General features: G+C 36.7%; 1 long non-coding RNA gene across 1 annotated transcript; it reads right to left on the bottom strand.

Annotated features, from left to right (window-relative positions):
* Positions 1-257: 257 nt before the first annotated feature.
* On the bottom strand, positions 258-24,044 carry LOC139740931 (uncharacterized). Its single transcript, XR_011711596.1, has 3 exons — positions 23,843-24,044; positions 8,899-8,976; positions 258-342 (listed from the first exon to the last, which is right to left on the bottom strand). It is a non-coding gene; the product is annotated as an uncharacterized lncRNA (long non-coding RNA).
* Positions 24,045-24,858: the final 814 nt, after the last annotated feature.

Raw genomic sequence — 24,858 nt, 5'->3', positions numbered from 1 at the left:
GTTCAAAGTTTGCATCAAGTGAAAGTTTGAGGAAATCGGACAATCCGTAAAAAGTTATGAATTTTAAAATTTTCAGTGCAGCCGTCACTGGATGAGAAGACAACATCAGTTTGTGACGTCATGTATGTCCAACGTTATTAAGGTGATAAAAGTAAAGAGGAAGACCGCATGTCTTCTGCCGATAGCACCCCAGCACCTGATCCTAAAACCATGGCAACCATTGTGTATAATATGTCTTCTTGAGAACTAGAAACCAACCTGTTTTGATTGGTGTTACCACGGTGGCGGTGATGACATAGAACCCAGTCTCCTCGACTACTGCGTTGACTCTTATCTTTAACGCTGAAATATACGGATATAATCAACATATTCACGTTAATTTGTGATAACGATATCTCTCTAAACGCATCTACAAAATAATGAAAGGTAGTGTTTTAACTCGATCTATACTTCACCAATCATAAAGATACACTTCATCGAACATCTTATCACCACGCAGCCCAGTCACTGAACTTGAGAATATCGTAAATAATTCACAATTCACAATATTCTTTGCTTTGGCTGAAAGTAAGAAAAAATGCTAATTGATTAAACAACAACTTGTCAGATTGTGACATATTTCATAAATGCATCCTGCCAGAATTTGGCAGTACAAGAATACCCATATTTTTTTTTTCTATTTTCCTCATCTGAGGTACTTTATTTTTCCACATATCTTCGCATATTTACAATCACATTATCTGCAAGTATCCAAAAGGCATTCAACATAATCATTATGACAGGAAAAAAATAATAGAAGGGTACATCAATGGTACCAACCAAAATAATTGCGTATTCTTCTTAATCCAAAATCATCGAATCTCGTTTGGTTGCACTTCAAACTGATATAAAATCTTAATTCCGCTTTCAAATCTTCTATTAAATGATGTACATTGAACAAACATTTGTTTCTTTCATTGCCTTCTCTGACATAATTCCTGTAGACAATGAATTGGGCATAATTCAAAAAAAGGTTTACTAATTTCATCTTTTTGTTACCTATATCATATCCGAGAATAATGAATTTTTCATTGATATCTATTACAAGATCGAAAATATTTCGAATTAAAACCGAAACCACTCTCCAATACATTTTGATTTTTTTGCATTTCAGCAAAAAATGACAAGTGGTTTCTTTACAATTACATACAGTACACAAATTATCATTCAAAATTTCCCATTTAAACAAATTGTCTTTACTGGGAAGTATTCGATGAAAAAGCTTAAAATTAAATTGCTTTATTCTGTTATCATTAATCTGATGAAACTTATATTGCAATGCCTTTTTCCAATCAAAATCACAGGGTATAAACATGAAGGTTCTTGTTTTTTCTTATGCAAAAATAATCTATAATAATGTTTAGCTGACGTTTTCTGTACACTGATTTTATCACCTGTTGACAACTCAATAGCATCAAATTCTTCTGTGTGCAGCAGTACAGGAGTCTGTATATTATTATTATTATTATTATCATTATTATTATTATATTCTTTATTCGCTTCTTACAAAGCAGATATAGTATATACAATAAAATATTCCTAAAAACATGCAGATACAATGTATAGACATGGATACAGAAATGAAATAAAAAAAAATAAACAGACACACACATAAGTCTAAAAATGCCCTCAGGGAGATCCAACAGAAATCCACATATTTTCTGTTATTAATACATTCGCCCATCAACCCTCCCTCACCCGTGCCCACTCCGACTGTCCGGGGAAGAGAGTGGAGTACAGCACCCATCCATATCCCGGCTAAAAAACTACGTACCCAATCCAGCACAATATACCTCACTCTCTGACTACTAGTACATGGTGTGTACACACAAGTGCGCACGTGCGCCCGTGCATGCTCTCATAGACATGCACACATTGTTCAATAAGTACGATGTTCTACTATGCACCCATATACGCACATTCGAATGCATTCGCAATTTGGCATTCACTCACTCCCCCCACACACTCCCGCAAATACCAGCAATATGACAGTGTGCATGTATATAACTATGTGTACATGCAGCACAACATATGTATAAAATTCAGCAACTGTCCCCGAAACAGTCATGATGATATAAAAATAAAAAATAAAAATTGCATCTTTTCTCTATATTCTGTATAATAATGTGACCAGTAAAAAAACTGCATTCTCCCTGAAAGTATTTCATTCCAGCTACACTATGCCACATTAATGTAGACATAGATACGAAATCAACTCATTACATTCTTGAGAGTTTAAAAAAGAAAATTCTTTGTAATCCCTCATATGTATCAATTTCCTTATTTGCTCGGCATTCCTCATGGCTTCATCCATTTCACCGCATAATGCCTTTCATCTTTCGTTTATCTTCGACTGGTCTAAAAAATACCTACTATTCAAAAATCTCAAATTACCACCTAGTACAGAATATGCACCAAATCTACTCATTCGTGTTATATAAGAAACAATCTGATTCTTTGTGTTTAAAAATTTTGTTATAAAATTCAAACACCTTCTAAAAACACCTTCTAAAAAAGGCAAGAATGCATTATGTGTCTGCCATGGAAATTTCCATACTCTTCGAACAGCAGTTCTCCAGTGTCTATATAACGCATCTAAAGAGGAGTCATATAATGGACATAACTGAGAGCCATAAAAGCTACAGCAAAATTTTTGAAACAAAACATTACGTACCTCACACTTGGCATATTTAAAATTACTCAGTAAAATATTACACTGACGGTTACAATCACCATTAATTTTAGACAAATCAGCATGCATAATATCATTTGTAATAATATGACCAAGATGACATATATTGTCTACAATTTTCACATACTCTCCGTTAATTGTTATCCTTGGATCTACAACTTCTTTTCCATCACATTTGAATATAATAAGCTGACTTTTGTCACTATTAAACTTCAAATCCAATTGAGAAGCATATTTTTGACAGATAGTAATCATTTCCTTCAGAGCTGACACATTTGGGGATAAAATGATCAAATCATCAGCATATGAGAGAACGCCACTAAACATTTGACCCATGTAACATCCTTCACCGAGTGCCTGCAGTTGATGCAGAAGCCCATCAATATAGAGACAGAACATACATGGAGACAATATACCACCTTGTTTAACTCCATTTGAAACCGTGAAATTACTATTATTACGTAACTTGTCTAACCAAAACCTGGGAAATGCTTTTTTTAACTTAGACAATTCAAATGAGGCGAGCAGCTGCCTGTCTCGGAAGGTTTCATTTATGAATGTAACGTCTTTCCACTCCCCATCTTCTATAATCTGTTTCACTGTGATAACATTTTCTTTTATCCAGCTCTGGAAACATAACATTTCATTGTCATATCTAATATGACTGTTATTCCAAACAACTTCTTTCTTTATATCATTAATATTAAACATATCTATGTACTTTAACTCAGACCATGAACAGAAAAGGTCAATAAAGCTCAGGTATTTTTCTCCTTCTGCATATTCTTAATGTATCATTTTTCTTGCAATTAAATTTCCAACACAAAGGCATTTCTGGGTCCAATATTGAAATAAAATCTTCCATGACATTTGTTCCTCAGAAAAATACTTCTTAATCCATGATAAACGGAGAGATAAACATTTTGAAAGCAAATCGACCATTTTAAGTCCTCCTCCTGTTTCTGGGTTGCAGCATACGGTGCGTTTTACCTTTTCCCGTTTGGAATTCCATAAAAAAAGAATACAGTAATCTATTTACTGACCTAATTATCTTTAAGGGCACAGGTACTGCTGTAGCTGTGTATACTAACTGAGATGTAACTAATTGTTTGATAATGGTCACCTTTCCATACAATGTCAAATTTCTCATTCTCCATAAATCCAGTGTATTTTTTATTTTCCCTATTTTGCCTTCCCAGTTAAGGTCTTCAACTTCTTTATAGCATTTCCCAACATATATACCGAGACATTTTATGGCGTCTTCTGTGAGATTTAATTCTCCAAAAGTTTCAATATCTAAGTTCAGTCTCATAAACTGAGATTTTGACCAATTAATTTTTGGGCCAACATTTTCACCAAAAAATTCTATTTCTTTCATTACTTCTGTGAAGGAATCAACAGAATCAACTAAAATTGTGGTATCGTCAGCAAATTGAATAATTCGAATATCTTTATACTCATTTTCCGATTCAATATTAGGTACTAAAATACCTTTTATTTGAACATTCTTCTTTATCTTTGCTGCTAAAATTTCTGCAACAATGATAAACAAAAGAGCTGATAACGGACATCCTTGCCGCACACCTTTTTTAATAAAAAATTCTTCAGATATCCAACCATAATTCATTACTCTACCATTAGCATTACTATACAACGTTTTGATCCATCTAATGAAAGATTCTTTGAATCTTAGTTCCTTCAACAAACCAAACTAAAAATCATGATTAATAGTATCAAAACCTTTCTTGAAATCCAATGACATAATAATAGCGGGTGTTTCAGTACATTGACAGTAATCAATTACATCCTGAACTGTCCGTATATTTTATACACTCTGATGCAGAACGATTTTTCATAAAACTATATTGGTCCTCGGATATAATACAATGAATAATTTTTTTTTTCAATCGGATTGTCAAAACACGAGCCGCCAACTTATAATCTATATTAAGCAACGAAATTGGTCGCCAATTATCTGATATGTTCTTATTACCTTTCTTATACAAGAGTGTTAAAATGGCTTGACTTTGAGAAACAGAGAATTCTTTTTTTTTCATATCCCTGATTCAAGCTGTCTATTACCATCTGTTTCAGGTCTTCCCAGAAACATCTATAAAATTCTACACTAAGACCGTCACTGCCAGGTGACTTATTCAAATGCATAGATTTGAGTGCAAACCAGCATTCATTTTCTGCGAGCTTCCCCTCGCAGATGTTTGCATCTTCCTCACTTAATACATTAAAGTCTAAATTACGAGTGTAGTCTTTGATATCAGACTTGGAATCATCTTTTCCGTAAAGACTGCTATAAAAATCATGTATTTTTTTTTCAAAATCTCTTCATCTTCTCTGAAAATCTTACCATCTATTTCAATACAATTTATTTCTTCTTTTTTTTACCCTTTGCTTTTTCAAGCTGAAAAAAATATCGAGATGACTTCTCTCCTGACTCAAGCCACCTTGCCCTTGATCTAACATATGCACCTTTACATTGATATTCATACCATCTATCTATCTCATGTTTAAAACAATTAATCTTGTCTAAATCATCAATATTTTGGTCTTCATTAACACTCATACTCAATCTTTTATATTCTTCTTCGATGCTCCTGATATATTTCTTCTTCTTTTGTGACAACTCAGATGCATATGTAATACTGTATTCTTTTATTTTTATCTTACATATTTCCCATCTTAACTGATCATCAAATTTATCACACTCCATTTTAACCTTCTGAATAGTATTCTTTATACCATGTTTATATTTTTCATCTTTAAGTAATGAATTATTCAATTTCCAGAAACCCCTTCCTCTCTTTTTTGTTGTCACCCGAAGCTTCATTGTCACCGCATTGTGATCACATTTTAACACTGGTTTGATATGTAAGGAATGTACATACGGAGCGTATGCCCTGGAGACTAGCCAATAATCAAGGCGTGAGCATATACTGAGTGACAGATGTCTCCCCGTAAATTGCCTCCTCTCCGGGAATTTTTTTCTCCACACATCTATTAAATTGTAACACTGCTGAAATTTAACAAAATATTTTTTTGGTAAATATATGTAAGACATTCCGTTTGTGTCTAACTTTTTATTTTGTACACAGTTCCAGTCTCCTCCTGCAATCATAATTTCACTCGGTTTCTTGATCTTTTTCACCCAGCTATGTAATGATGCTTAAAACGGCTCTTTTTCTGCGTTTTTCGCCGGAGCGTATACATTTAGGCAGAAATAAACAGAATCATAGCTTACAAATCTCAACGCAATGGCTCTACCGTCACCTTTGGAATGTGTCTCTATGACGTCAATTGGAAGGTCGTTTCTGATTAAAACAGCTACACCTTTTGAGTGTTTTGCTCCATGATCGTATATTCGGAAACCTTTCCATTCATTTGAAATTACCTTTTCTAATTCTCCTGATAAAAATGTTTCTTGTAAGAAAGCTATATCACATTTTTGACGTTTCAACCATAAGAATATTTTCTTCCGTTTGAGTGTATCACATATTCCTCTTACATTTAAAGAGACAAAATGGAAACACTCCATCGCTCTTAATGAGATTACCTGTTTTCTAATTAATCACGATCAAATAATCTACTCACTTCTGCTTCTTCGTTGGTTTCATTTTCCTTTTTTTAGATTCCTTTGTCTTCCCAGCAGCCTTCGGAGGAGGAGTCTCCGGGGATAACGTAAAATCATCATTGTCGCTGTTTGTGTAGATACTGCATGTTTCATCATCACATTCTCCATCCGTTTGCTGTTCTCTCTTCTCGTCATCACGCGGCGTGCTTTCACTGATCTTTGCCTGTGATCGCGTGCGATATGATGCTTCACATGCCGTACCAGATGCTCCTGCACTACATGAGGCTGATCGCGTTCTCGACTGTGATCGAAGATCGATGGCCTCAGATCTTTCGGGATCGTTGGTCTGCAATGGTTGTTGCACAAGCTTCGTGATGAAATCAGCGAGACGAGTTTGTCGCGTCTTGGTGCTTTGACTCGCAGTCTCGATGGGGTGTGTTGGACCGGTACTTTCGGAGTTCTCACGTGCCGTAGGTTGTCGCGGTGGTGAGGCGTCGGGCGTTGCTATGTGGTTGTGTAGTGCCGGGTTCTGTGGACGCTCGTTCCTTTTGTGGCCGGTGGTTCTGCAAAGCTGGCATTTCACCTCGTTATGGCAGCTGGATACATGGTGTCCCGATTCAAGGCATCTGGAGCATGTTACCGGACCAGCTGCACTAGATTGCTCGGTTTGTCCCGGATGGTATACACGTCCCATGAAGTTGTTTCCAAATAACAATTTCCGTGGTAGTGGCTGTGAGGGTGGGGTGATGTAGAGTACCCGATCACCATTCAGACAGTTGGTCAGTTGACCATTTACCCTCAGTTTTTGGCGATAAATGTCCCCTTGGATCTGGCATTTTTGGTTTTCTATCTTGCTACGTATGACTTCGTCGCTGACAGACAACGGGATGTCTTTGATGGTCACTCTGGTCAGGTTCTCATCCTTTGACCTCGTGAATGGGTTCACGTCGTATACAGCGGCGTTTGCTCCCCGAATGACAAGCCCATTGGATATCAGTTTCACGCGGTCCTCATGGGAGTTCAGATAAATCCGCCATAGACGGCGAATTTGCTGGATTCCCAGGATGCTGTCAGTGCTGACAGTTCTTTCCAAGGCGACATATATTTCCTCACCTGTACAATGTTTCTTGTCATTGTTCCTGATGTCGTCTGTGCGCAGGAAAACTGGCTTGGGCCCTGTCGTATGTATGTCTGGGCGTGGCGTCGCTTTCTGGGCATACATATTGCATGCACCTTCGCCAGTTAACTTTCCCACAGAAGATGTCAAGAAGCACAGTCTGTTAGTCCTCAAAAACAGGATAGTTTATAGCACTTTTCCAAATCACTTATATGGTCCAAAGATGACAATAGGATGGATTTCCTTGTTGGCGATATTTCAAGATATTAAATCCCAAAAGGAGAGGATGCGAAAAAAAAGTCTTGACGTATCTGCTAGCGCCCTCTCTCTCACAAGAATACCTATATAGCAATCAAAACCTTTTCAATATTTATTAAACAAGTTGGTGTGGTGTGCTGAATTGTATTATATAGTGAACAAAAAAAAAATGTGTTAGATGCCAAGTCTTGAGCACATAAATTTGTAAGCAACTGCAACTTCCAGGGCGACTTTCTCAGAATTGTGTTGATTTTGTGACCGTCTTTTTTCCATGTCTGTGGTACTTTTGGGTGTTTGTGGTCGTTTCTCTCTTTTGTCTTGAGATAATATTATGGTAGAATGACGTAATAATATCGCACTGAAATACTAAGGGTCCGGAAAATACAAACTCTAATCTGGAAAAGTCGATATTCGGTGACTTTCACTTTCCCATTAATGTCTCAAACTCTCGCTGATATGTTGTACTATATGATTACCCATAGTCACTGTCAAAAACACATTTGAGGAAAAGAGATTTCCAGCATCCGCACAAAATCTTCTCGTTGAAAATGTAAACAGTGAAGAATATGCTGATTATTATTCAACCATTCATTCATTCATTCATTCATTCATTCATTCATTCACATTTATTCATTCACTGTTTCATTTATCCATTTACAGCAGAAACGTATAAACATTTTCCAGAAATTGAACACATAAATTACATCACAATAATATATAGTGAAGTTTACGGAATAATGGAAACTACCTGTATCTCTGAATATTGGCATTATGTATGACAGAATATATTGTAAACTATTATGTATCTCTGTTCCTCTTCAAACACTCGATCAAACGCATACACAGACACACATACATACATACGCGTCTATGGTGGAAACCGAGGACATGTTTTACCCATAAGAATTTTACCGCATAATCGAGGACCTGTGTGTCAGTAGGACTCTTGTCAACCGAGGACTCATTCGTATATATATCAATCCAACCGAGGACCTTATTAATGGTAATCGAGGACCTACAAACATGTACCCTACATGCAAAGGCATGCAAAAGCAGACTCTATTATGGAATAGTCTGCGTACCGAGGACGTCCTTGGTTCTCTGCGTGTCCTCGGTTTAAATGTAAATTTGTATGCATGTCCTCGTTTTACACAATGGATAAGTGCACACACACACACACACACACACACACACAAGAAAAACACTTACCAAAGTGCTCATCAGTCTCACAGGCCGCTGTCCACAGCTGTGTTACGACTAATCGCTCCCTGGCTAAACCACAAGAATCTAGAGCATGGACACAAACAAACAAACAAAACAAAACAACAGAAAGGATGATAAATGGTGAGTTGATTAAAAACAAGGTCACACCGATTGGACTACAATATCTAAGTGATACGCTATCAGCGTATCACCTATTGTGTTTGCTAAAATCTTCCTTTATTTGTTAGGTGATACGCTATCAAAGTACATGTATCACCTATTGTGTTTGTCAAAATCGTCCTTTTTATGTGATACGATGTCACCGTATCACCTATTGTGTTTGTCAAAATCTTCCTTTCTTTCTTTTTAGGTGATACGCAACCGGCGTAACATGAAATTTTCAGTCATCATATCTTATATCAATATCTCTGTACATGAAACTTTTCATGACGATAACACATCTGTGACGTCATTTAGGCGCCATTTTCAGATAAAGTCACATGTTCGATCATAACTTCATAACAAAATGTCATTTCTATATCACTTTCGGTAGACATAAAGTTCAAGTCACAACTGATCGTCCTGTATACTCAGGTCATCATGACGCGCCCGTACGCGAGCGTCATAATTTTAAAATGCCCAAAACGACTTTCCAATGGAAAATCTCATAGCTTCAGACAATTTTGAGCGTTTCCAAAAAAGACGCTTAACTAATAAGACACGAAAGTGCGCGCTAATCCTGTACAAAACAAATGGACAGCGCGCGGTCCTCAAGCGTATTACGCACATCACCTGAGACGCGCTGTCTTGACACTTGATAAACAACAGCAGCGGCTTCAGGGACAGCGCGTCTCAGGTGACAATGACAATGACAATAACAATGGGTTTTTTTTATTTTCTTATGTCACCCAACGTCAGGGTATTGAAGAAAATTCAAACAAACATCGTAACAGATAAAATCAGTTAATACATTAATACATTGTAAATTATATATATATACAGAAAATTGCATGATATTTACAAAACATACAAAATATACAGAATGGTGCAGGACCCAGAAGAGAGAAAGAGAATGAGAGAGAGAGAGAGAGAGAGAGAAGGAAAGAGAGAAGGAAGACAAACAAAACAGTTTAAAAAAAAGCAGGGCAACAATAATGCAGACAAAAGCAATTTCAATAATATAAAGCAAAACATTGTAAAAAGCTACATTTACATGAAAAAATACAAATAATGATATTAATAATTATTATTTCTTTTGGAGCTTCATTATTTCCTTACAAAATTTAGCTAAATTTATCAACTCACTACGATTTTGGGAACATCTTTAAAGTGTTTGGTCTTATTCTATATAATAGGACTTAATGAATTTATTCCTGGCATTATTCAATGTATAACACTCAAATAAATAGTGAAATTCATCCCCTAGTCTATTAGAATTACACAAATTACAAAATCGATCACAATGTTCAATACCAGCATACCTACCCGTTACAATTGGCAATCTGTGGTTGGCGCAGCGAAATTTGGAAAGAAGTTGTCTGAAAATGCAAGGGATTTTTAACAAAATGGATCTAAACATAGATTCGTTTTATAGATTCTGTAATTCGTACAACATGAACTGTTACTTATCTTAGACTGCCAATTCTGTACAAATTCGTCTCTTAATCTAAGTTTTATCGAACACCTAAACCACGAAGAACTTACGTTTTCAAAGTTATTCCTAACAAAAGACATTCCTAACTCATTTAGTGTATCATAAACTTTCAAAAACCATGGTGATGAATATATCTTATAATTATGCAAAAGTGATATGATATTACATACTATAGATGAATATTTTCTTTCTTTTCCTGTAATAATCTTCAACCAAAAATTAAGCATTCTTTCTTTAACAGTACAGGCTATTTCAAGCCTCCCTATTTCTCCCAGAGCCATGCTATTCATAGTATTTTTTGTTAGTATCAGGTGATGTGCTTCTTTGCCTGAGACGCGCTGTCTTTGAAGATGTTGTTGTTTATCAAGCGTCTTTGATTGTGAGATCATGCTGTTGCCAAATGTTTACCTTCACGAAATAATCCTTGTTACTTTAAAATCTCGTTCTTCAAAATGATCCCCTTAATCGAAAAAAAGCTACGACTTTAATTTTTAAATCTTTTTAAGATAACAAAAATACCACTACCTTTAGAAATGAATGATGTTCCTAGGTGTACTGAGTTTGTACTTAGCTCTCTCTGTATCGTCATGTAAGGTAGCCATTTTTGTGTCCATTGTTTATCGCGCGCCTTCGTATCTTGTTATCTCTACTATTTTGGTTTCCAAAAATTCCGCGCGTACGCGTCCGTCCGCGCGTTTTCGCGCACACAGCGCGTTAGCAACATGAAAGATCACCACACAGCACGCAATTGCACACAGTCCTTGCACAGGCGACGCGTCGCTCTTCAGGTAAACCTGCCCGCGCCCAAGCCAGGGGAAATTGCGGCCGGTGATTGGCTTAGAGTAAACACATGACAGGGGAATTCTCAATTTCTATTGGCCTAGCCAAATGCGTTTGATTATGTATTCACTCGGAATTCACTCGCCTTAATTTCACTCGGAATTCACTCGGCGAATAGGTTTCACACAAATTTCACTCGTTACAAGAGTGAAATTCACTCGACAACGAGTGAAAGTCAATACACCCTTAATCGAGTGAAATTTTATTCACTCCTTCCGAGGAGTGAATTATTCACTAGAAATTTTTTAGAGAGTACCATTTTGTAGGCAAAATTGTTCAATAATAATCTACATAAAATGCTACCTTAAACATGTGGAACTGTTTCAAGTCTATAAAACACGCACAAAAATGCATCAAATTGCACCATTTACAACATCAATATGCAAAAAGAAAATAGAGATTGACAATAAGATGACAATCATTTACTATAAATATTTGTTAGCTCAATTGGTTTGGAGAATATAATTGTATCAAATATCGTTTTAGTGGAGCTTTCAAAGAATAAATACTTAAACAGGACTTTACATTATCCGGGAGATTATTCCAAATGTCCGGACCCGAATGTCTTATAGATTTATGTGTCACTAATAATTTGGGATTCAAAAGGTGAAAAAGGGCACGAATGGACAGAAGTATTGAACCTAAACATGTTATCAAACGATGATGGAAGTTGATCATGTATATATTTAAACATAATTACTGCTACTTGACTAATAATCAAATCAAAAACCCTCAATGTTTTAAGCTCATGAAATAAAGAATCAGTATGAGCCAGAAAATGCGATCCTGTACAAATACGTATAACTTTCTTTTGTAATTTTAATAAAGAATTTATTTTGGTAGAGCCGCAAGTACTCCATACAACATTGCAATAACTTATATATGGGAGAATTAAGGAATTATATAATAGAAATAAAGTTGAACGAGGAAGAAAGAACTTCAGCTTGGAAATTATCCTTATATTTCTAGAAATACACGTTGTAACATAATACAAATGCTCATTCCAAGTCAAACTTTCATCAATATATACTCCCAGAAATTTTGAATTCGTTTTCTTTTCTAATGGGATATCATCAATGTTAATATGTATCAGCGTATCTTCATTATGAGAATGAAGTTTGAAATAAATGAAGTGAGTCTTTTTTATATTCAAAGAAAGTTTATTAGACTTAAACCAATTTGATGACTAATTTCAATATTTAAAGTATCATTTAAAATCCGAAGATCTTTATGAAAATAAAATATATTAGTATCATCAGCAACTAGAACAAAAGAAAGAAGAGAGGATGTAGTTATGATATCATTAACATAAAGAAGGAATAATAGTTGGCCAGGAATTGAGCCTTGAGGAACACCACATTTAATTAAAAGGGGGTCAGATTCACAACCATTAAAAATAACATATTGTCTTCTATTAGTTAGATAATCTTTAAGCCATAAAAGTGCTTGTCCTCAAATACCATAATGACTAAGTTTGGTGAGTAAAATAGAATGATCAAGAGTATCGAATGCCTTACTCAAATCACAAAATATACCTGCAACATGTTCTTTGTTTGCAAAAGCACTCGTAATTTTATCATAAATTTGTATTAGTGCTAAATCAGTTGAATAATTTTTTTCTGAAATCATATTGCTTGGGAATAAGTAAATCATACGTTTTAATGAATTTAAGAAGTCTATTATAAACAATTTTTTTTCTAAAATTTTGGATATACTAGGCTACAAAGAAATAGGACGATGATTATTAATTTCATGAGGATCATCTTTTTTATGAACAGGATTAACTTTCGCTATTTTCAGCAGATCAGGAAAAATAACTTGTGATAAAGAAAGATTAAATATGTGGCTTAACGGTTCTGCGAGTGGATAAACTATTTCTTTCAATAACATCAAACTTATTTTATCAAAAACCACAAGATTTAGAGCTATTTAAAGATTTAGTGATACTAATGATTTCACTGGGACTTGTTGGATTAAAATAAATAGACTCTTAATTTTGGTCAAAAATATAATCTGTAAAATGAGCAGAAGTATTGCTAATTTTAATAGCAAGTTCCGGACCGATGTTAACGAAAAATGAGTTAAATGAATTAGCATACATATTGGGATCATTTATTTTAATGCCGTTTAATGTGATATCATCCGTTGGCGGAGAATCAGGCTTTTTACCTAGGACCTCTTTAATAATTTTCCATGTTGCATTAATATTCGAAGAAACCTTTTTCATTCTATCAGAAAAATATAATCTACGGGATAAACGAATAAATTTTGTCAATTTATTTCGATAAACTTTATACATATTTAAATTAAATTCAGTTGGGTTACGAATATGTAACTTATACAAAAAATTACGGGTGTTTATGGATTTCAAAATACCTTTTGTAATCCAAGGATTTCTTGGTTTACTTCGGTTACTTTTTATTCTACATAAAGGAATATTATTTTCATAATAATACAACAATTTATCATTAAAACATTTATATGCCAAATTAACATTATCAATACTATAAATATCTGTCCATTCCTCTAAAAATAGATTCTGTTTCAATAATTCCACATTACGTTTTGACTCTTTATAATACCATATTTTATCACGTAATTTATTACAACCCAATTTGCATTCACAAATTGAAAATATTGGTAAATGATCAGAAACTTCAGAACATAATATACCCCCGTAATTGTATTATTATACACATTCGAAAATATATTATCAATCTGAGTTGATGAGTGCGGATTTATCCTGGTGGGTTTATTGATAATCGACATAAAAACCATATGATAACATTAAATGCATAAAATTAAGGGAACTATTGCTATCGGATGTGGGGGAAAAGTTAATGTTGAAATCACCAAAAATAAAAACATGTTTACTTTCATTACCTATCTTATGAAGATATAAATCCAATTCATCACAAAATAATTCACAATTCACATCAGGGGGTCGATAAATTAAACCTATAATAACATTTTTAGAAATTGGGTTATCAATTTCAATGAATAACGTTTCTGCATATCTTAACGTGATTTCAGAACGGATTTTGAACTGTGAATTTTGCGCAATGTAAAACGCAACAACGCCACCCCTTTGATAGCTACAGGAAAATATCTACTACGTTATTACATACAAAGAAATGGATATCCATATTACCATTTTATTGAATTTATTTGGGCATTATTCAGGGCTGCGCTACGTTTTTAAAACGGGGGTGTCAAAATCGCCTTTCAGTCAAAAAGAAAGGACATCAAAAGACAAGAGAAACAACAACAAAAACGTCTTCATAATTTTAAGGTCTGATTTTCCTCCGAAAGTCGGCTTACAAGCAAAAAACAACAACAAACAAACAAACAAACAAAAATAAGAACAAGAGTCTTCATATTTTTGCTGCCACTTCCCTCCTACTTTGCATGCAAAAGAGTGGGACATTCGATCCCTGTAAAGTTCGCGTGTGTGTGTGTGTGGGGGGGGGGGGGGGGCGACAAAGCTTTCCCCTCCCTCCCCCCCCCCCCCCCCCCCCCCCCTCCAAGGGCTGCGCCGGTCCGGTTATGGGCTTGTAATCGTGGTGATGGTGACTATCGCCGACCCCCCCCCCCCCACTCCTCAGTACGGATTTACGCCGTTGCTGCCGATAAGTGTGTTTGAAGGGGTTGTGTGTCGTTCTGCCAAAGAGGCTGTAAAAAAAGGCAAAAAGGCTTAAATCCCCTGAGTTTAACATACGTGTAAGCTTTCAATTTGGTAAAGCTTTCTTCTTTATGAAGTCAATCACTGCTGATGGAGTTACAGAAATATGTCATGTCACGTGTAAACCATGGGTGATCGCCATGATTTATCTTTGGCTGCGTTTATCAACTTTCCCCTGTTTAAACGGCTTTTGCCCTTTCAAAAGCCCTTTCCAAAGCCCTGTACTATTAATGTGCAGCTTGTTTTCTAAGAAGGGACGGCGAAAAGCAATTACCATTATAAAGACATATCTTCCTTTGAGAGTGACGAGTCATGATGCAATGCCACATGAATCAATTGTCTTCCTATCTGTGAGGCAGCTCCAGTTTAGCACATACATGTACTTCAAATATTTCTGAGTGGCGGCATGAGAATTTGGCAGCGTTTATCAACTTTCCCCTGTTTAAACGGCTTTCCAAAGCCTTTTCCAAAGCCCTTAATAGAACGAAACAGCTTCCAAAATAATTGCGTTTATCAACTCTTCGCGAACACGATATCTGGCCTGTCACTGCACAGCTGCATTGCGCAATTCGATCCGAGGAGAAGAGATCATAATACAATAAGGCGTGCATTGTTCGTAACTGCAGTACAATACTACAAAGCCGTTTTAAAAACAGCTTTGCGTTTATCAACTTCAAAAGTCTTTTACAAACAGGTTTCAGAAAACCTGTTTAGGAAACCTGTTTGAAAAGCCACAAATTTGCGGCCTTCGAAAAGGCTTTCCGAAAGGGCTTTCAAAACAGCTTTGCATTTATCAACTCGTAAAAATTCCTTGAAAGCTGTTTGGAAAACCTGTTTCTGCCGAGAAAAAGAGAGTTGATAAACGCACCTTTTCGAAAAGGCTTTCCGAAAGGGCTTTCAAAACAGTTTTGCGTTTATCAAATCATAAAAATTCCTTGAAAGCTGATTGGAAAACCTGTTTCTGCCGAGAGCAAGAGTTGATAAACGCACCCTTTGACGTATTAGCTCACGTTCCACACTTTTGGTTCGAGGAGACCTATTGTTACGTGGTTTAAAGGCAACGTCTCTTTCGAGGGAGCCGTACGTTGGGCACGTGAAGTTTCGAACCTCATAGGATGCAAAGCGACAATTCCTCCTTAATTTTTTATTATTTAATTGAGGAAATGCTTCTTGGTCCAGATATTAATCAAACTGTTTTGTAAACACACACTCGCTTTATTTCCCTTAGGTTTGTATTGGAAACTTTATTGCTTTTATTGCTGGAAAATGTTACAGGCGTGTAGCTGTAATACATCTCCCAACTGATATTCTATAACTTCCAACAAGATAAGATATAGCAATTTTGGTTAAGCAAATATGGGTCAAAGTTCATATTTATTTTAAAAGACCGATATTAAAAAGTGAAGATAATATTTGAAACACTTTACCTCCATGTTTCAATTTATTCGTGCCAAGGACGACATGGTACAGGTACACTGTACTCGCACACACAGGACACATGTACGGGATCTCCATATGCTATGCATGATAGAAACAATTTGATCTGAATTATGAAGGGACAAAAAATTTCGACCTGACGAACATATTATCGCAATATAACTTCAGGTCGGGTAACCAATATCTGATCACCAACCAGCGTATCACCTCACTCGTCTTCAGTGACGAATTTCATGACTCGTTATCATTATGATTATTAGGTGATACGCTAACGGCGTATCACCTATTGTGTTCGCTCGAAATTCCCATTTCTTTCTGACGAATTTTAACGAATTTTGTGAACAAAATATGTCAATAATGAATTGACCAATTCACATGAAACAGGGGCGGATCCAGGAATTCTGTAGGGGGGGGGGGGGGGGCGTGACTCATATTTCTGGTGCCACTTTCGGGTTTCATTCCATGTTTTTTCTTTTTATTTCTTTTGTTTTTAACGAAAAATAAAGGGGGGGGGCGTGCGCCGGTTGCGCCCCACTCTGGATCCGCCACTGTGACATTTGTAGTCATTATATCTCCTGACAATATCTCAGTACAGAAACATTTTCATGACGATAACTTATCTGTGACGTCATCTAGTCGCCATTTTGTGTTTTCAATAAGCAATAAAATGTCATTTCTTAACCATTTTCGGTAAACATAAAGTTCAAGTCACGTCTGATCTTCTTCTTCTTCTGACTAAGTCTGCCTCCTTCAATAGACTGAAGATTCTTGCAGACTGGTGCTATTTACATTATAATACAATTTATTTACAGATATTTACAAGCACATAGAAAATCTGACGAAAATAACTATCCACTGTGATCAACCGTTAGACGGCTTGAAATGATCCCACAGATGGCGCTGAAACAATTTCTGACGACAGGGAATTCCAGTTCCTTACAGTTCTTGGGAAGAACGAATGGCGATGAGATTCAGTTCTCGAGTATGGTACTTAATAGGAGTGTGGTTGCGAGGCTCTCGTCAACTGAGTAGCCTGTTTGATAATATAGTCCTGTGCTGAAAGAGGAGTAAGATTATTGTGTATTTTGTACATCATTCTTGGTAGATGGGTCCCAAACTGTGGAAGCATACTTAACAATTGGTCGAACCAACGTTTTGTAAGCTGTGGCTTTAACATCAGAAGATTTTATGCGAAGATTATTGAAGATTATTGGCTTTATTGACAGTATTGGGTCCACTTCAAATCAGAAGTGATGGTTACACCCAAGTACTTCACGGATTCAACAGATTCAAGAGGGGCGTTATTTAGATGATACACGTGTTGCACCTTTCTTCTTTTCCTGGATATTGTCAAAACCTTACACTTATCTGTGTTCAAATCCATCATCTATATTTTCGCACAGTCACCAATTTTCTTTAGGTCCTCTTGAATATTTTGCGTATGATGTTGATTGTCGATGGTCATGTAGGAAATTGCATCATCGGCAAAAAGGCGAACCTTTGAGACCATCAGGCAAGTCATTGATGTAAAGCAGAAAGAGGCAAGGCCCAAGAACAGACCCATGAGGCACTCCAGATCCTACCGCTACTGGAGAAGATTTAATACCATCCAAAACGACCCTCTGACTTCTTCCATTGAGAAAACATTGAATCCATTTCAGATTTTTCCCCCTGATACCGTATACGTACAAGCCGCTCATGTCCAAACTTGTCAAAAGCTTTTGAGAAATCCATGATTATAACATCCGTTTGACGCCCTGCATCCAAGTTCCTGTGTAAATCGCTTGTGAAACCAAGTATTTGTTGTTCACATGACATGTTCTTACAGAAGCCATATTGCAGGGGAAAAATGATGTTATTTTCGTCCCCGTGCTTCATAATGTTGCTCGCTAAAACGTGTTCCATTAGTTAGCAGCAAATACATGTCAGCGAAATGGGGCGGTAGTTTACAGGAGTAGATCGATTACCTTTCTTGTAGACTGGTACAACATTTGCTTCACGCCAATCATTTGGTACTTCACTTAATTCATATGACAACCGGAATATATTGCAAAGAATTGGAGTCAGATTTTTTGCCAGCTGCTTCAAGACTCGTGGAGTTATACCATCCGGTCCAGGGGCCTATCTTCAAACCACAAAGCAGCTTCTCTACACCCTTTGGTGTAAACAAAATATCATCCATTTCTACAAAGTCTGAGGTTTCCGGTAGTAAGTCATTCGGTATGGGAGTTTCCTTGGTGAAAACACTTTTGAACTGTTGGTTCAATGCTTCAGCTTTTGCAATCGGATCAGTGATCGTAATACCATCACTTTTCAGTTCTCTTATTCCTGTATTATCAGTCCTGTTGTGTTTGATGAAGCCCCAAAATCTCTTCATACTCTCAAATTCTGTGGTATCTTCATCGATAGAAAAAAGAGATTCCACATAATTCCAATAAGCCCTCCTTAGCTCAACTCCAATTGAAAAGGGACTACCCCGTGGATTCTCAATTTCATGTTCCGACTTTTTTTGTTCAACCTATCTCTCCTTTTGATCAACCTTTTAATCTTGTTTGTTATCCAAGGTATGTCATTCTTTTTGGATGTCATCTTATGTGGAACAAACTCTGTCATTCCCTTCTCTATTCCATTCTTGAACATAACCCAAGCCTCATTTACTGAGCAAAAGTCAAGCTTATCTTCAATTTTCTTGCCTACACCTTGCATGAAATCAGCAAATTTCTCCCAATCCGCTTTGATGTAGATGTTGATTTTCCTTCTTACTAGCTTCTGGCGAGTTGGACAACCAGCAATCGTGAGAATTGGGCAATCATGATCTGAAATGCCTGGTATAACCAGGGAGGTGTCTCCTCCCTGGTACAACTGAGACATCAGTGACTAACGTTGGATTATTTACTAGGAATAGATCAAGGACGTTTTCTTTCCTGGTTGTTTCCGTAACTACCTGCGTTTACCCATGGTCATCAAGCATAGAACCAAAAGCATGATGAAGCGCTGGGTGATGACATGCTTCCACCTGTCTGGTTTCCCAATCCCATCCAGGTAGGTTAAAATCACCACCTATATGACTACCATATGATCGCGATTCAATTTACACAGGGATCGTTGAAGCTCTGCAAGACTCTCTTTGTAATTTTCATGAGGCCTGTAGTACGCAGCTATATCTGTATATGAAGAGTCTTAGATCCCGCCATATTTAATTTACTCCAGAGAATTTCACAATCTGTTTCAAGTTCGATTTCTCTTGTAGCTAGAAGTTCTCTCTTAGTAGCAATAAACACTCCACCACGAGGGTCATTAGGTCTATCTCTTCTCTCAATATGACACTGATCAGTTGGGAATACCTCATTATTATTGACTAATGACGATACCCATGATTCAGTACCAATGACAACTTCTGGATCATGTATTTGCGTCAGGAGATGGAAAGACTGTTTTTTGGAGCGAATACTTTGGCAGTTGACATTGAGGATCTTAATGGATCGGAAGTTAGACTTCCTAGGTCTTACACCTTTTCTACTGGGTGAAGACATATTAAGTGGTGAACCAATATCACTCTGTATGAATGATGTATTACTGACATCATCTGCATTTTCTTCCTCCTCTTCTGAGCCCGAGTCGAGAGCATCAAAAGTGTTATCGTTAGACGAAAACCCAAAAATATCGCTACCAATCCCTGACGTCATACTCATTCCAATGTTATGCATTCCGCACTTTTTGCAAATCCATATAACGGAGCTATTCCATAAGTCTATATATTCATGGTAGTTTAGATTAATGCAATGCGGATGAAACCATAACTGGCAATTTCCCTCACACTGGATACCTCCTGTTTTCCCTGTAACTCCTTTTCCACATACGACACATACATCTTTAACTTTCACCATAACTGCTAGTCTAGATATGAATACGCCTATAGAATTCTACATGAAGAGAATATAGAAAGATCTTACTTGATGCATCCTATGCTAATTACCCAGGTCACCATGACGTGCGCGTACGCGTGCGTTAAGAATTTAAAATGCTCAACGGCTACTTCCCGACCGGTTTTTTTCGAAGTTTCAGACAATAAGCCAGTTCGGAGTTAGCTCATGGGCACATTGGTCCGAATGACCTTTCTTTTTTCTCAGTCGGTTAAGGGGCTCTTCACTCGTTTTCAGAGCGACATAATGCATAAGCTTTACGCAACGATTTATGGTATTTGTCAATCCTGCTTAAACAAAGAATGAACTCGCATAGACCACATGGCCAGAATGATCCGTCAATTAACACTTGGGAAAACATCCATTTTCATTATCTTACATTGAATGTAAGAACAACCTCTTTCTATCGATATTGCCAAATAGGCCTACCACTTTTGCTGTCAGGTGGATGTGCTGGCAAGCAGCATTTATAAGGATTACATGAATAATCATTATACATAATAATACATCACAGACGCTTATCCCAGTGACTTTAAAAACCAACGTGCCTGTTGGTCCGAATGACCTTTTTTCTGCTCATGCGCAGAGTGGAACTCCGAACTGGCTTATTTTGAGCGTTTCAAAAATTCCGCGCGTGCGCGTACGTCCGCACGTTTTCACGCGCACAGCGCGTTAGCAACATGAAAATCCACTTTTTTGACTGATTTGGATTCCTGATACATTAAGTAACAATATCCGTTTATTTCTGATCGATTTTGACCTCTAACAAAGGAATGCACTGGCGTAAAAGTTAGAATTCCGCTCGCCCGTCTATGTGCAATATATAGTGAAAAAACATGTCTTAATTCGCCACAGTTCTTTAAAACGTCCAGCAACCCTACGTTTATATTGCATAAAAGCATATGACTTGTAAATAACATTTCAATTCTCAATATTTCGAGGAAAACTCAATGACGTCATCATATCATCATCTGAAATAAAAAAGGGGAATATTTTTTTTTCTTTTTAGGTACTGTTTCTGGCTTTCATTTGCTGTCATCTCTGTTGTTCTAGCTCAATATTATCCCAGATTGGGATATGTTATACTTTGAACATTTTTCTTTCAAGTCCATGTCATTGTTGTCCAATTTGATAACGTCATCACACTAGAAATTGTGATTAAAGGCAAAGACTCAAAATCAGCCAGGTTTACGTGTTATGTCTAAACCATGCATTGACTTGATAACGCTGAAGCACCTTTACCTCAGCTGATTTTGCTCCATGTCCTCTGAAACTTAAGTCACTTGAAGACATATTTGCTTCTGGCACTGCGAAATAAAATGCATGTTCACGTCGTTGGTTCATGTACGTGGGCACGTTTGTTTTTTTGCTCTATTTCATTTGAAAGTCAAATATGTTTTGGGCATTGAAATATCGTTCAGACACCGTTATCAGGGCAAAAATTTCAATATCACAGTAAATTTGTGTTGTAAATGGTATATAAATTAGATTTAAGTTTCGCATCCGATCATCGGTAGCCGTGTGGCTCAATCGCTTAGCGCGCTGCATGTTCATTTTGCCATACCAGGACGGTATTTCATTTTTTCTCTTTTTCTTCACTTTTGCTTTTTTTGGCAGTTGAGCTTCATTCCAATGTCATTTATCGAATTATTTCATCAAGTATACACACCCCACGAACACAGCCACTCTATTTCCCTTGTCTGTGATTTATCACACGTAATGTTGTAAATTGTCCTTGGTACAGTGCCCCGCTTGTCACTTTTCGTTTCTCTTTCCTTTTCTCTACGTTTGTTCCTGTTATACTGTCACAGGACAGGTCGGAAAATACATAACTCAACTAGAGCAGGAATGGCAACTGAATGAATTAACTGTAGGCCAGGCGCTGATCTCTTTGAAATTCCAGGTGGTTATTGTTTGACCCAATTAAGTATTCTTTGGCACCAGCTTGAAAGTGATCAATTTCACCGACACTCATTATGCATCCATAGTTTTGTCAAGTATTGTCAGCTTTGTGCAGCTTGCTATGGATTAAGTCAATGCAAAAGAAAAATCAGTCTGCAAGAAGACTACACACGGTGTATGAGGATATCTGGAAAATACCTACAAAAATGATAAAAGAATGAAGGAATAATTGAATTGATTAAGAAATAATAAACAAAAGGAAAGGAATAAACGAATGAATATATAAATGAATAAGTAAATGAATGCATGAATAAATAGATAAAAGTCCCTTTTGATTTCATCCTCTTTCCATGCATGATCAGTAACAAGTAACTGGTCTGATGTTTTCGGCGTTTATACAAATTTTGTCTTAAACCAATGCGCATGGCCGGCGCAGCCGTGGGGGCCGTAGGTGCTCGGGCCCCCACACTTTTTGTGCACATACAAAGGAATACATAAGGTGTCATCACTTTGGACCCCCACACTTTTTTCAACCCGGAAGTACGTAAGTGGCACTAAAATAGAAATAGATAGAGATCAATGAAGACCTTTTTTCATTTTTGCTTGCCAGGTAAAAACACCCGGAAATGGGACGGGAGAGAATGAGCTGAGGACCATTTTTTTTTCTTGCTTGTTAGCTCATGAAACCCGAAAGTGGGCCCCCACACTTTTGAAAACGCTGCGCCGGCCTTGATGCGTACCTTAATATTGATAACTGTGGCTATAAAGGGGATGTACAGTACTGGTTGAGGCGGGGATTCATGTTTTCAAAGTTAGATAATGAGAAACCTCTTAGGAAATATGAAAGCCCATGTAATCTTAAAAAAGGATTGATCGTTTATTCGATGAAAATTAGTTTTCAAATGGCTGAGATAAGAAAAACTGAAAATAATAAAAGATTACAGACCACGCCTTTTATAGGATATTTTTGTTTCACTTTTTTTTCGATACCTCAGACATTTCAAAATAGATTGCATCAAATAAACTTTTGATACCCGTTAGAATTGCATGCTCTTTGACATCTCATAGAGCCGTTTCTGAATATCTCGCAAAATGTTAAAAGCTGTAAATCCTCTCCTCGACCAGAACTGTACACACCCTTTAAACAAAGTAACGGAAGGTTGTTTAACACATACGGGCCACGGTGGGGACCACGTTCCGTTAATGCAGATTGATCTGATCCTCTCCGTAGGATTACAAATTTTATCATGATGATAGCTAATCCTCATCCCCTTGTTCATCAGAAGGAATTCAAATTCGTCACACCCAAAGTAACTTTTTCATAAAGATATTCGTGCTTTATTGATGGGCGAATTGAGTCAAATTGAATGTGAAAGAAATCAAAAAAAGCCAAACAAACAAAGAGCAAAACTGCCAATAAAAGCGTTTGCACTCCACAATCAAACAACAACAGCCTCCTACAATCGTACTATTCAACGATGCTTTACGTAGCAGTGTAACAGTTTGACTTACCACTGCACATCGGCCACGGACCGGACCAGGTCCTATTTACACAGGTAACTGTTCTTTGCGGTTCACGCGGAAAACCGGTATCACATATTACGCGAACAATGATCGAACGTCTATTTCTGTAGACATCTTCATGTTGAGCAAAAAAGGCTCCGTCCGTCGAAAAGGCTACTTCATATCGACCGGATGGTGTGGTTGGTGCGTCACATGTACCTGTGAAAACATCGTACACAACTGAGTAATCTTTGGTACCACATTGAAAGTGATCAAATTCACCCACAATCATTTGTCCACATCTCGGTCAAGTATTATCAGCTTTGTGCAGCTTGCTATGGATTAAGTCAATGCAGAAAATCAGTCTGCAAGCAGACTACACACGGTGTATGATGATATCTGGAAAATACCTACAAAAATAATAAAGTAATGAATGAATAAATAAATAAATAATTAAATAACTGAATGAATGTCTGAATGAATGATATAATAATACATGTAATAATAATAATAATGATGATGATAATAACAATAATAACACTAACAATAATAATGATGATAATAATAACAATAATAAAAATAATAATGCATAATATCTATAAAGCGCTTAATATCATATTTCTAAGCGCTGGGGGAAAACAAAGATGGAGAACGAGTGAAGAGGAGAACAATAAGGAAATCCACATATAAGTACAGTAAACAATCATATATGTAACAACAATTACAAATACTGCTACTACTACTGACACAATGTAACACTGCCTAAAGGAATATGTTTTGAGGTTTGACTTAAATGATTCAAGCGTATTGGCTTGTCGGATGCTGATGGGGAGATTGTTCCATAGGTTAGGGGCAAGAGAGAAAAAAGCACGATCACCTTGTGCAAGGTTGTGGTGGATTTTGAAGATGAAAAGGGGAGCTTTGAAGATGATTCTGTCTTGGATCTGTAGCCAGTGAAGGGACTGTAAGATTGGGTTGACACAGTTGATATATTATGATCTGACTTTTTAGTTCGAGTGACAAGT

The sequence above is a fragment of the Diadema antillarum genome, unplaced genomic scaffold, assembly GCF_040938485.1.
Source record: "Diadema antillarum isolate AM-2024a unplaced genomic scaffold, OU_Dant_1.0 seq00000891_RagTag, whole genome shotgun sequence".
NCBI lineage: Eukaryota > Metazoa > Echinodermata > Echinoidea > Diadematoida > Diadematidae > Diadema > Diadema antillarum.
The sequence above is the reverse complement of the archived record's forward strand: the minus strand, read 5'-3'. Positions and strand labels throughout refer to the sequence as shown.